This window comes from Lygodium microphyllum, chromosome 16 (genome assembly GCF_053477565.2).
Source record: "Lygodium microphyllum isolate KBCC chromosome 16, Lygodium_microphyllum_v1.1.10, whole genome shotgun sequence".
Lineage (NCBI taxonomy): Eukaryota > Viridiplantae > Streptophyta > Polypodiopsida > Schizaeales > Lygodiaceae > Lygodium > Lygodium microphyllum.
Genome location: NC_141150.1, coordinates 103,111,749 through 103,125,451, shown reverse-complemented (window position 1 = coordinate 103,125,451; position 13,703 = coordinate 103,111,749).

The window sequence follows — 13,703 nt, the reverse complement described above, 5'->3', positions numbered from 1 at the left end:
AGTGCCAATCTCTTGGCACTCCATGTTGTGGTGGGTGTATTGTGTTAGGGATAGCCTTGAAGTGGTGACTTGTTGGAGTCCAAGTAGTGTGAGGTGCATGTGGTAGTGCAACTGGGAATGGGTTGTAAACCCTAGATAAGCCCAAGGTGCTATCCTACACTTGAGGACTAGTTGGTGCATGGTTGTGTGGTATAGTGCCCTGGGGTGACAATTTTGTAGCGGTCGGGACTGTGGTGTCCTACACTTGATGTGCCCTAGGATAGTGGAGTGGGGAGAGGGGCTAGGGCACACCCTAGATTAAGTGTGTATGATTATGCTCTCTCTCTCTCTCTCTCTCTCTCTCTCTCTCTTGCCTTCTCTTTTTTCTTTTGTTTTTGTTTTCTCTCTCTTCTTTTTTTCTCATTTTTTTTCCTTCTATTCTTATTATTTGATTTTTGTTTACTCTCTTTTGATTTCCTTCTTATTGTTGTAATTACATAATACATTTAGAGCTCTATTGCTTGGAAATTGGGCATAGTGTGTGTTAGACATGGCCATTGTCTAGTAGATATTCTTTTATGGCATTGTGGGTGCTCAGAGATGACTCTAGATAGAATAGCTGAATGCAAATGGAAAATCTCCACCATGTCCTTTGGTAAAGTTGTACAAAAAGAGCGTTACAAACTTGCTCTAAGATGGAGGTGCAATATTGCCACAATTTCAATACCTATTTTTACATAAAAAAGGAGAGGTGGGAACCCATGTTCATACAATGCGATATGTTATCAAAGAAGCTCCATGATAACTCCATGTAATTACATGTTTGAGGAAGGATGGGTTTGAAAGCCTCTTTATAAAGTCACTAAAAGAGAACACTAGATTTTGTGAGACTGAAATATGTCTGCTTAGCTCTTAGGGTGTAAATGTTTGTGGTACTTTTGGGAAATTGTATTGCATATGCTCCTCTTTTGTGTACTAGTCATGCATGCAGGGGTAGGGATAGTAGGTGTGATCACCCTATTTGAAAGGATGTGTATATTCTCCAATGTTTTGATGAATAGATGTATGGTCTATAGGGGGAGTGGCTTTCGAAAGTTGAGTCTATTGTACACCTTGAAATCAAAGGTGATGGATATGCTAGCTTTGTGTCGCTTATTATGTTATCGAATGGTTTCTTCGAGGGCTTCCTCTTCTTTTAGCGTTTGTGAGTGCCACATCAAGAAAGGGATCTACTACTTTATGTGTGTGTTTCTTCATTACATTGACCATTCTTTAATATGCCATCTCATTTTCTTATGGAGCCTCTTAATGTCCTTCTTTGTTAGTCTTTGGTTGGTGGATCCTCTTGTCGTCTAGTGCTTGTTGAAGGGAAGGGGCTAGTCTAGAGACTAGACATTTTGCTAGATTGGATTTAAAGTAGTCTTGAATGCTCTCTTGTAATGCTCCTTAGCCATTTCTCTTAAAGTGACTTGACTTAAAAATTACTTCCATTCTTTAATTATTTGCATCTAGCCATGCCTCCCCTTTCTCAATGGTGGTTGATGGCTTCTTAGATGGATGTTGGGGTAGAGGTTGTCTTGGGGCTATGTGTTTCTTGAATGAAGGATTTCATGTTTTTATGGACAAGTTGGTAGAGCAAGTCCCTAGGGAGCCAACAATTGTAGAAGTTTGGGTTATATTAGAGCTCAAGTAGGGGGTCCAAATTAAATTGATAGGATAGCTTGCAAAAGTAGATGCCAACATCAATAGTAGGGTTGGTCCTTAAGCCGACTTGCTCTTTAGCATCATTTGAATCCTTCATCCTTGGTTTCTTCTAGCTCCATAAGCGACACCATTAGATCATTGTGATGGTCAAATAATGTTTGATGTAGCTTGGTCCACTTCCACTCTAATTGTTCGAGCAATTGCTCAAAGATAAGCAAGTTGGCTAATATACATCCATAGACCTCCTTATACTTGTTCTCTTCCATGGATAGCAAGTCTAGAGTGGCTAAGATGTGCATCCAAACCTACTCATTGTTTGGGAAATAGATGTACTAGTTAAGAGAGCCAATCATAGCTCTGCAATTGGTGTCTTCCTAGAGCATGCTGAAGATAGTATCCAAATCAATAGGCATGGTTTTCCAAATTTCATCTCTTTCACTTGTTACCTAAGTAGAACATCCCATTACCCCAATCCTCAATGAATTGAGTATTTGCATCTAGGGACAACCCAATACTAAGTGATAGTCCATGCCCTTCATGGCAATGAAGTGTACCACAAAGTTAACTCTTGTAATTTTGAGAAGCTAGTCCTCTAGCAATCCTAATGGTCAAACCTTATATCCATCAACTATCATAAGGTTAAAGTACATACTTTCTAGGGGTGGGTTGCTCTATATCTCAAGAACAATATTAATTGTCATGCCCATGTCTATAATTACTCTTCTAAGCGAGTCCCCTAAAGCCTCCACTAGAACGACAATGTGTTGATGTGCTCCTTCCCATAGCTTGTTGACTTCAAGCATCCCTAGAGATGGGATTGGTGCCCCAACATCAATGGTATTCTTTTGTGCCATACTTAAAGGTAGTTTGTATTATTCTACCCTTGCCCCCCTCACACCACCCCCCCCCCCCTTTCCTTCCCAAAATCTAGAGTTTGAATGTCTTCCAAAGGTTGGACTATTTCATCACAACATCCCAAATGGTATCCACACACTACTTAAAGCTAATGTGGTAATGAGATTGGGTTTGACCTCTAAGAGTTACCGCGGAGGAATTGATTGGTTTCTCAACTAAGCTCTCACCCTCCTTCTCATAGACTTAGGCTCATCCTTTGCTCTACTGGATCAGAGTTTAACCCTTGCATGTCATGGTCATGTCTTGGTTGCAAGCATGACATGTTCGTGCTTATGTCTTGGTTGGGAGAGTGGCATAATGATAGATAGCCCTACAACACTTATCTCATGAGTAGATTTAGGGTCTTTCCTAACTGCTTGGGCCTCTTGTATCCACTTTTAGACTTTTTCTATTATTTCCACTTGTCATTTTGCATTAGGGTATCCTTTCTCCTTGGAGGGTGACTCTCTCTACACTATTGTGGTGACTCTCTCTACACTATTGTGGTGACTCTCTCTACAATAGGTGTAGCATTCTTGGAGGGTATCATTGTGAGCCCCTTGCTCTAAAATGCTACCTTGGCTATGGCTCTCTTCCTTCTCTTGTTTGCATTCTTCTTCCTTCTGATGGATTTGTTGGGGGAAAGGAGCATTTGTGAATGCTAATGCTAGCATTACAAAGCCTATTGAAGGACCTAGGTAAGTACGATGTCCTATTTGGTTGTTGACAAGTATTTATTGCATATTGGTTTGGGTAGGGTAAGTGCTTAGAAACTTTGCAAAAATTGGGTTCATGCCTAAAGCATCTACAATTGATGCACACATGTGGGGACCTTGAGTACTATAAGGGGAGATGATCCTCTCCATCATATATGTATTGCACATTTTGGTGGTATGGCCATGGCTACTTTAGGGCCTTGATGAGCCGGGCTATGTTAGATTTCCATTGCTTGAAGAGGGTGGGTAAGAGTTGGTATAGTTAGCTGTGAGTTGCTCATATAGATGTAGTGTGTCTTCTCAACCTATCCCTTTTGTCACGATTTCTCTCTCAATGTAAATCGTCAATGCATATAGCTTTGTCCACCTCATTGAGGTTTGACCTATCTAGCTAGAGCCTTGTTGATCCATTCATCTCATATGCCCTTCACGAAGGCCTTAGTTGTAGCCTTCACATTCAATCTCTCAATGATAGGAATGTGCTTGTACAAGTTGCAGGGCTTAGAGACATAGTCTCTCTAAGTTCATAAGCCCATACTATAAAGTTGTCTCTATATTTGACTTCTGCAAGGCACATAATGAATAGGTCTTTGAGCAGTATGAAGTGGGATTTCTTAGTTGCATCCAATCTAGCATACCACATTCGACCTTTATCACCTCCAAATGCATGCTCCTTCTTCTTAGCATCTAAGGTGAGACTATTGGCCATGCAGAGTTATTCCAATTGCTCTACAAAACTATATAGGTTTGCTCTTATCATGTATTTCTCTATTTGCTTGGAGATTAGTGGGATTTTACCTTGGTCCTTAGATCTAGACATGGATCCTAGTCTTGCAAAGTAGTGTGTTGGTGGCAACATGCGTCCTAACCTAGATAGCATTAGTGTTGTCAAGAAACTTCCTTTACACTAGGTCAATGTTAGTTTGACAAGCTAAGCTACCCCATGTTGAGTAGCAAACTTAATGTCATATAGCTCATGATGCATGCTCTCCTTCTCTCGCTTTGCTGCTATGGTTAAGTTCTTGAGCTTGTGTAACATTCTCTTGCTCTATTCTACGAGCATTTGATATGGATGTTCTACGTTTGATAACTCACTAACATCTTTTTTGTTGTGGCTTAGAAGCTCCTAGTCCATGGTAGATGTCTCATTCCTTATTGTAGTTGCCTAATGGTTTGATGTAAGTGTGATTCTATGATCTAGGGTGGGGTCCTATCATCTACTTTTGTAGACTCTTGTGCAAGTTGGCCTGAAATGGCTTGACTCGTTGTTATTATTCGTCCCCTTAATGACTTTGTGTGAGGTCCCCTTTAATTCATAGAGTCTATCCTTAATGGTTTTGGGGTTTTAGGTCCTTACATTGACATGCTTTTTCTATCAAGCACATATTAAGCTGTACATATGTAAAATGATTATCTTTTAATACTTTTGTATTGTTTACTGTAGCACAGAGGAGCGGGAAATGGAAAAAAGGAAATAGCAAAAGGCGCAGGACAAAAAGAAGAAAAAGGCGCCTTAACCGGTAACCAGACCCTGAAAAAATTAAAAGCACGGGCACGACCCTCAGGAAGTCTTAGAGTCGCCCAAGGAAAGTAAAAGAGTAAAAAGCGCACCACTAAGTGTGAAAACGCTCCCGAATCCTTGTAAGAGAGCGCCAAGCTCACTCTTGTGCAAATTGTATGCATTAGTTGTGAATAGGATAGACTAGAACGGTGGGAAATGAGAAATGGGCCTAGGCTAATGGCCGATCATGTAAAAAAGGGGATGACCGCCCATGAAAAGTAGGGCATGTATATAAAGTTGAAAAGTGAATGAGAAGCTCATTCTTGTGTGTGGCCAAAGCTTCTTCTTCTTCTTCTTCTTCTCTTGTTTTCTTGCCTTCTTGCTTGTGCTTGAGAGAGGGATTGAGAGAGTGTGAGGGAGTGAGGGAGTGATTGTGTGAGAGTGAGGGATCTTGGAGAAGAAGCTCTCAATCTTCTGTCTTCATCTTCCCCTCCTCTCTTCTCTTCTCTTGTCTCGCACGTGGCTATGGAGGATGAAGCTCATGGGAGAGGGATTGAGGTTGCTTGAGCTTGCCTCAAGGATCGTGGAGCTACCGGTGTGCAAGAAAGAGGAGCGTACTCGATCGAGCATCAAGGTAAGCTCACTACACCCGTAAGGTAGGCATTGCGCGTCGGCTATGTGAGAGGTAGCCATGGCTGCTCGGTTCGAAACACTTGAGCAATAAGTGGTCCGTAGGTCTCGGGGTAGAGCTTCAAGCTCCCCTCCATTTTGGTTCCGTTTTCGGGACAGACGGAATCGAGCCTTGAGCGCCGCGCGCATCAAATCGAGCATAGAAGTAGGGTTTGCAGCCCGAACCGGTGCTCGAGATAGCTAGGAGATTTAGGAGGTTTTAATCCGTGAAACAAGTAAGTATTTTGGTTTGTTGGAAGCATTAGTGTAGGACTACCATTCTGCATCTCTATTTTGCATTTTGGCTGCACTAGATTAAGGTTAGATTAGGTTAAGAAAAGAGAAAACAGAGGTTTTGGCTGCTGCTGGAAACAGGGAAACAGGGGACCAAATTCAAGTTTCTGGGTAAAACAGGGAAAGGGAACTGGCTGTAAGGTTTCGCAGTGCTAGGAAAGGACCTTAAGAGGCTTGGGAGGCTAGGACAAACCTCATTTCACTGGTTAGCTTTGTGAGAGAGAGAGAGAGAGAGAGCTTCTGGTTGCCAGGAAGAGGGAGCACTATCAAGATTTTGGGTGCCATCGATTTGTGCTGCTCCAGGTGAGTCTGGTGTTTCTTAGTAGTGTCCTAATCAGATATGGAAAGTCTCTCGTGATTGTGTGTAGCAGGCATCAAGAGGGATCGAAACGCGTCAGAATCGCGCCTGCCGCCAGACGCAGTCGGACCAGGTCTCAGTGGGCCGATTCCCAGAATCAGACCACCCGATTCCTGGAGTCGGACTGTCCAATTTCCAGAATCGGACAGTCCGATCGGACGTGCCACATGGCACTCGGACTGCCCATCATAGTCGGACCATCCAACATTCGGATCGGACCAAACAATTTTAGGACTCGGACCACACTGTCCGACTGCTAGACTCGGACCACCCTGTCCGACTGCTAGAGTCAGACCAGCTCTGTCTGATTCCTAGAATCAGACCATCCTGCCAGAAGAAAAAAATAAGGATCTTTAGTTGACCCTGCCACAGACCTGACCCCCAGGACACAACCCTGAACACCCCCAAGACCCAGTTTGACCATTAGAACCTCAGAGACCAATCGAACTTAGAGCAGAATAGAAAACGCAGCACAGACCTTCAGAAAGACCATAGAATAGCCGGGAACCGAGCTTAGAACTCAAATTAGGCTAAGAATGTGGAGAGAAATAGGGTGGAGTTCGTATTAAATGCTTTCTGCATCGGCACTTCACTCTTGGGTTCCACTAAGTCTGCACTGTAAGAAAAGAGAAAAGCCTGTTTTCGCACCAAGCACCATGAAAGCACTAAGCATAACGTGTGAATAAGGATTGCAGCTGCTTTCAAATAACAAGGAACACATCAGGATATCTAATAACATTAAGGAACCCGCTAGTAGGAGAAGACCCCAAGATTGAGACAGGTGCCTGAGTGCCCTACTAGTAGGACTTGGAGAAGACACGAAGACACGGAAAGCAACAATATAGAGGATTGGACGTTGCGAGCTGCTTTGATTGATTGACAACCTCGTGGAGCTGGAAGCAGAAACAATGTCGGGATCAAGAGGCGAACGAGGAGAGGACCAATTAGACTTAGGAGAATTTCCAATCTCAGTCCACTGAACTAGTCCACAACTACGATCTACTCACTAGGACTGTGATCCAGGGCAGACCTGTAGAGGAAGTGGTAGCAAACCTGGAAGAAGAGAGAAGAGCGATCAAGAGAGCGCTAGAAGGCATAATTGCCTACAACCATGAGCAAAGGGCTAGAAGGCTACAGCAAGATGTAGATATGTACGAGGCTAGACGAGTGCTAGACCTAGCTGGAGCGGCCAAATCCGGACCGAATGTAGAGAGGGAACGGGCAGCAGAGGCTGACATGACATTGAGCGAACTGGTAGCAAAGCGACTCATGGACAATACGTCCATTGAACAGAGCGCTACTGCCCTAGCCACCGCGCTACTATCGGGATTGGGAGTCACGCAAGGGGCTAAAGGGCAGGCTAGAATCCCCATCGTAGCAAAATAACTAGCTAGATACGAACCTAGCAGTGACCCGTACAGTTTCATGGAGCAGTTCGAGTAAGTATGTGAGGCAAATGGTCTTACTGACCCTGCACAACGAGCTCAAGCTTTCGGCTTGTGCTTAGGCGATAAGGGGAGGACCTGGTATTCTAGTCTAGATGACGCAGAACGACGAACTTTGCTCGCCTTAAGGGCCTCTTCATCAAGAGGTTTTCGGAGGCAGGGTATTCGGATAACCTCATCGTTAGGTTGATGAATATCAGTCAAAGGGAGAAGGAGGACGTTAGGGATTACATCACTCAGGTGCGTAGCCTCTACAAGAGAATCCTTGCCAACGAGCGACCTACCGAGAGGGTAGTGTCTACAGTGTTCATTAACGGGATTCGGAGTGAGGAGCTCTACAAGGCTTTGGCCAGTAACTCCACCTTGCAACGAGACGTGCTAGCTAGAGTTTTCGAGGAGGCAATACGCGTAGACGATCAACTTAGGGAACGCAGCATGAGGACTACCAACCGAGAAAGTGCAAGCCAGAGGGATCCTGAGAGATCAACTACTTCGGGGGAAAAAGCAATTGCTAGTGTGTAGGATAAGGGAAAGAGTGTAGACCATGACCAGGGGATGGCAGAAATGAGAATGGAGATTGCACGGTTGCAAGAGCTCATGAGGAAGCCTGTGAGATCGCATATACAATGTATATACTGCGGTGGCAATCACCTCCCAGTTGAGTGCCAAGATCCTAGATCTCGACCGTGCTCAAATTGCGGTAGATTCGAGCATGATGCAGTGCATTGCAGAATGCCGAGGAGATTCCCATATGCACATAAGTATAACCCTCCATACTTAGGTAATAGGCCACCCAATTTCTTTGAGAGGGGAGCCCAGTTAGCTCTTCCAGCACCTACTGACTCAAGACTTGCCGTGCCTAGGCTGGAGATGAACCCAACTGGTATACCCAGACCACTAGGGCCTTTTGTAACCCACCCATCTAGCGATGCTCCTGTTCACTTTGTGGAGGAGCCTAATGAAGAAGAAACATATGTCAACCCGTACGTATCCTATGATGAGGAGAGCAACCCAGTCCTGATGGACTATCGGCCACCAGTGCCAGTGATGGCTTTAGGAAGAGGAAGAGGCAAAGGCTTTGGAGGGCTCAGCCAGGATCTAGTCACATGCTGGACTTGCGGCCACCCAGGCCACATTTCATCACGTTGCCCAGAACGAGAACAAGCTAACAAGGACAAAGCGGATCTCCGATGCTACAGAGAGTGTGGAATCACACATCTGTTTTCTGACTGTCATAGGTAGAAGCCATCAACCAGCTCTGCCAACATGCCATCGGTACCTTTGGGGCTCTTTGGAGTGGAAACCTTTGGTAGTGAGAATACGCCCATCCCACTACATGCTATGACGCGAGCTCAAACAAAATAGGCAGGTATCTCCTTGCCAGGGCCAAGTAACCTTGACGCAACCTCAATAGGAAAGAAAAGCCGGGGGAGACCGAAAAAGAGAACCGATGCAAAGATAACTCTTAAAACCGAGGAAGCGACCACGTTAGTAACGGGAAAGAAGGTCACAAATGCAGAGGCGGAGACCTCAGCTCCTAAGATAGCCGAGCTAGGGAGTGCCAAGGTAGGGGAATATCCCCACCCCAAACAGCAGCTCAAGGCTATAGCTAAGATCAAGGAGTGGGTCAAGGACGCCCAAAAGCACCTCAAGGATGCTGAACCCATATTAAAAGATCCTATTGACAATTTCTCCAACGTGAGCACACCAGTCTCACCTTCAAAACTACAAGCTGTGAGCATACCTGCACCACTAGGGGCAACTCAGCAGCAAGGCCAGGGGGAAACTTACCAGGGCAGACAGAATGGATGGCCTAGAAATACTAGCCTCAGGGGAAGACGAGAGCCCAGTAGCCTCCTCACAACCTTGTTGTCTACTCCAGTAACTCTAAGCTTGGAAGATCTGCTTAGGCAAAATCATTCTTTGTGGCAGGAGTTAAAAGACTTGGTGGAGGGACACACAGGACTTGCGGGTGCTGAACCACAAGATCTTGATGCAGTTACACAGATCCCAAGTCTAACTCTACACTCAAATCCTAAGTCTTTGCACATCAATGCTTTTTGGGAAGGCACTGAAATGCACGTAGTTTTGCCCGTCCTAGCCTTAGGAGATATGACGCGAAAAGGAATTGTAGACATAGGCGCAGGTGTTAGCGTACTAAACCATGCAGTCCTAGAGGCATGGGAAAACTCTCCTATAGAGACTGCGAGGTTTAACATCACGTTAGCAAATGGAATGAAGGTAAGACCATTCGGGGTCTTAAAAAATTGGCCAGTAAAGATTGCCGGTGTGCAATTTTCAGTAAACTTCATTATCATGAAGGGAGTGGATTACGACATACTATTAGGCCGACCTTGGATGAGGAATGCGCGTGTCATAGAGGACTGGGGAAATGGGTTTATTTTCCTAGGGAACAGAACTAGTGCAGTAAGGGTAGAGATGGACACTTGGAAGACGACCCCTGTTGACCTAGATGCCATCTTAGCTATGCTGAAGGGCGATACTCAAACGACCAAACCCTATGGATCACTCACTAAATATATTCCTTGCCCTGAGGATGAGAGGGATTGGATGCACGTTCTGGTAACCATTGACCTACCAATCTCAGATGAGGAAGAACTATATCGGCAGGCTGCTAAAGCCGCGACCATGCCAATTGAGTAGCCAATTGTGCCACTCTGCATGATGGCAGGAAGCTCACTCAACCCATGCAAACCAGCCTCGTTCCATATCCCCAGCAACAAACTAAAGCTTTAGGAAGTCGTAGAGTATCTGACCAATGAACTAAAAGGCAACCTGGCTGCTAACTTAAAACCTCTACGTGATCTATTAGCTAAGCCAGAATGGAAATGGACCAAGGTCCACGACCTGAGTTTGTTATATAATTGGGCCTTAGTTACTGGTGACACGGAGACTGGAGAGAAAAGCTTAGGTGATGATGAGCAGTCAGAAGGACAGGACTCTGATGATGAGTATGAGGACTGTCGCTCTATGAGAGAGGAGAGTGAAGAAGAGATAGATACGATAGAGTACGACACGGAGGGAAAAGCAATAGAACAAATCAGGGTAGACTCGAGGCCTAGGCGAGGAAGGAATAGTCAGAACAAAAAAGGAGTCATGCGAATGGAGTGTGATAGATCCTGGCTAGGACGCATAGGAGCCGTGGATTACGAGCAACCCGGAGTGGCACGACCATGGGTAATCCTAGTGCTCAAGATGGATGCACCTACTGAACTATGACCCCCTGGGGAAACGCCTTCCTCAAGTGAGGGGTGCGAGTTTAACTCAGAGTCGGAGGTCAGCACTGAGAGTGATCCCGAGATACCACAACCTTCTAAAGTCAAACGCACCAAGGGAGACTTGCCAGTCCACCTGAGGCGCAGGAGGGTAAAAGAGGAGGCTAGGAAGCAAGCAAAGGACTCAGAAGCAGAAAGGCAAAAGAAACCGTAGGATCTACCCAAACGGTTTACAAAATTTAAAAAGGGTGACAGAGTGGTGATTCTGCTAGGTGCGAAAAGACAAGGCCAAACTAGTGAACCGATCGAGGGACCCGCCAAAGTCAAGGAAGTTAACTTGGCTGGGGAAGGTGAAAAGCCAAGACCTGTGTTCATTGCAGATGACTTGATGGAAGATGAGGAGACCAAACTCGTTGCGCTCTTGCAAGAGTACATTGACGTATTTGCCTGGACATTGGATGAACTTAAGGGAATCGACCCTAGGGTTGTGACTCATAATATCCCAATGGTCCCTGATGCAGTGCCAACGAAACAACGACCTTACCCCATGAATCCCAAACACGCCCATGCAGTAAAAGAGGAGATTGATAAACTCATGAGGGCAGGATTCATATATGAGATCGAGCACACGAACTGGGTATCACCTATCGTGATTGCCATGAAGAAAAATGGAAAAATCCGAGTGTGCGTGAACTACAAGAAAGTGAATGCCACTACGAAGAGGGATAACTATCCTTTACCTTACACCGAGCACATGCTTGAGAGGGTAGCAGGTAAAGAAGCCTACAGTTTTTTGGATGGTTTCTCGGGCTATAATCAAGTACAAGTGCACCCCGACGACAGGCAGAAGACTGCCTTTGCCACGGAATGGGGTGTATTCGCCTACATTGTCATGCCTTTTGGGCTAATGAACGCACCTGCAACTTTTCAACGCCTAATGTGCACTATCTTTAAGGACATGCTTAGGCGCGAACTGGAAGTGTTTGTAGACGACTTATGCTTACACTCTAGTTGGGCCGAACACTTAGAGAAATTGAGAGCTGTCTTTGAAAGGTGTAGGTTGTATCACCTCTCGTTGAACCCCTTAAAGTGCCAGTTCTGGGTGAAACACGGATGCATCTTAGGGCACATAGTGTCAAGGAACGGCATTGCCACTGACTTTTCCAAAGTCAGAGTCATTGTTGACTTACCGCCACCCGATAACTACAAGGGAGTTCAATGCTTCTTAGGACACATTGGATATTATCGACGCTTTGTACTGAATTACACACTAATCGCTAGACCATTGTACAAGCTGTTGATAGTGTTCGAGTGGACTGAGGAATGCTAGCGTGCATATGAGGAGTTGAAAAAGGCTCTTACTACTGCACCAATCTTACGAGCCCCAGACTGGAACATAACGTTTCATGTACATGTAGACGCCTCTAAGTTCGCTATTGGAGCCGTGCTATGCCAGCCTGGTGAACATAACTTGGATTACCCGGTGAGTTTTGCCAGCAGGCAGCTCACAGAGACCGAGATGAACTATTCCACGACAGAAAGGGAAGGGTTGGCCATGGTATTTGCGGTAAAGAAGTTTCGGCATTACCTGTTGGCCACTCCCTTTGTCTTCTTTGTGGACCATCAAGCCTTGCTGTATCTAGTGAACAAGCCTTGCGCTACGGGATGCATAGCTAGATGGTTGCTCCTTCTACTGGAGTTTGACTTCTCTGTGGTTGTACACAAAGGAAAGCAGCACTACATGGCTGACCACATGTCCCGTATACCCACAGGAGAAGCCGTTGGACAAGGCATACCTGACGATTTACCGGATGCTCATCTCTTTAACCTGTCTAGCGAGAGAGAATTGTTCAAAGCTGATCTGACGCCGTATTGGGCCGATGACATAGTGCAAGTGCTAGAGAACTGACTACCTGAGAGACCCATTGAGAAGGCCAGGCTAAGAAGACTCATCCTGAAAATTCAGCCATACCAACTGATAGCCGGCCAACTCTACAGGTTGGGACAAGACAGCTTATTGCGCAGATGCATATGTGAGTATGAGATGCACGATGCATTGAAAGAAGCACATGGCGGAATCGCTGGAGGACACTTTAGCGGGGACACAACAACCCGAAAGGTGCTACAATCCCAACTATGGTGGCCCACCCTTTTCCGCGATGCAACTAAATTCGTAAAGCATTGTGATGAGTGCCAAAGGACCAAAGTGCCTGTGCGGAAAGACAAGATGGAATTGACCCCTGTCAGAGCCCGACAACCCTTTGAAAAATGGGGCGTCGATTTTATTGGACCTACCAATCCTGCGGCACAATATTCCCATGCTCGCTACATCATAGTGGCAACCGATTACCTAACGAAGTGGGCAGAGGCACAGGCCATGAGGAAGAATGATGCTAGAACCACTGCAAAGTTCTTATGGGAGCAGGTCATTTCACGGTTTGGCTGTCCAATCGAACTTGTAAGCGACCAAGGCACGCACTTCATTAATGAGATGATTTCCCACTTGCTCTCTACCTTCCTAATAATTCATCGGAAGTCCTCTCCCTATTACCCTCAGGCTAATGGCCAAGCCGAATCCACGAATAAAATCTTAGTCAATGTGCTTACAAAGGTAGTGTCTACTTCAAGAAGTGACTGGAACAACAAGCTAATGGTGGCCTTGTGGGCCTATCGCACAGCTTATAAAACGACTGTAGGACAGACGCCTTTTAGGCTGACGTACGGAACTGAAGCCATTTTACCCTTAGAATTCTTCATCCCTAGCTTAAGGATAGCAGTCCAGGAGCATTGGGAGGGAAGAGAGGCTTGGACCAATCGCTTAGTGGAGCTAGAGCGCCTAACGAAGACTTGACTCCTCGCCACTCACTCTCTGATTTGTGAGAAGGCTCGACAAAAGATGTGGTTTGA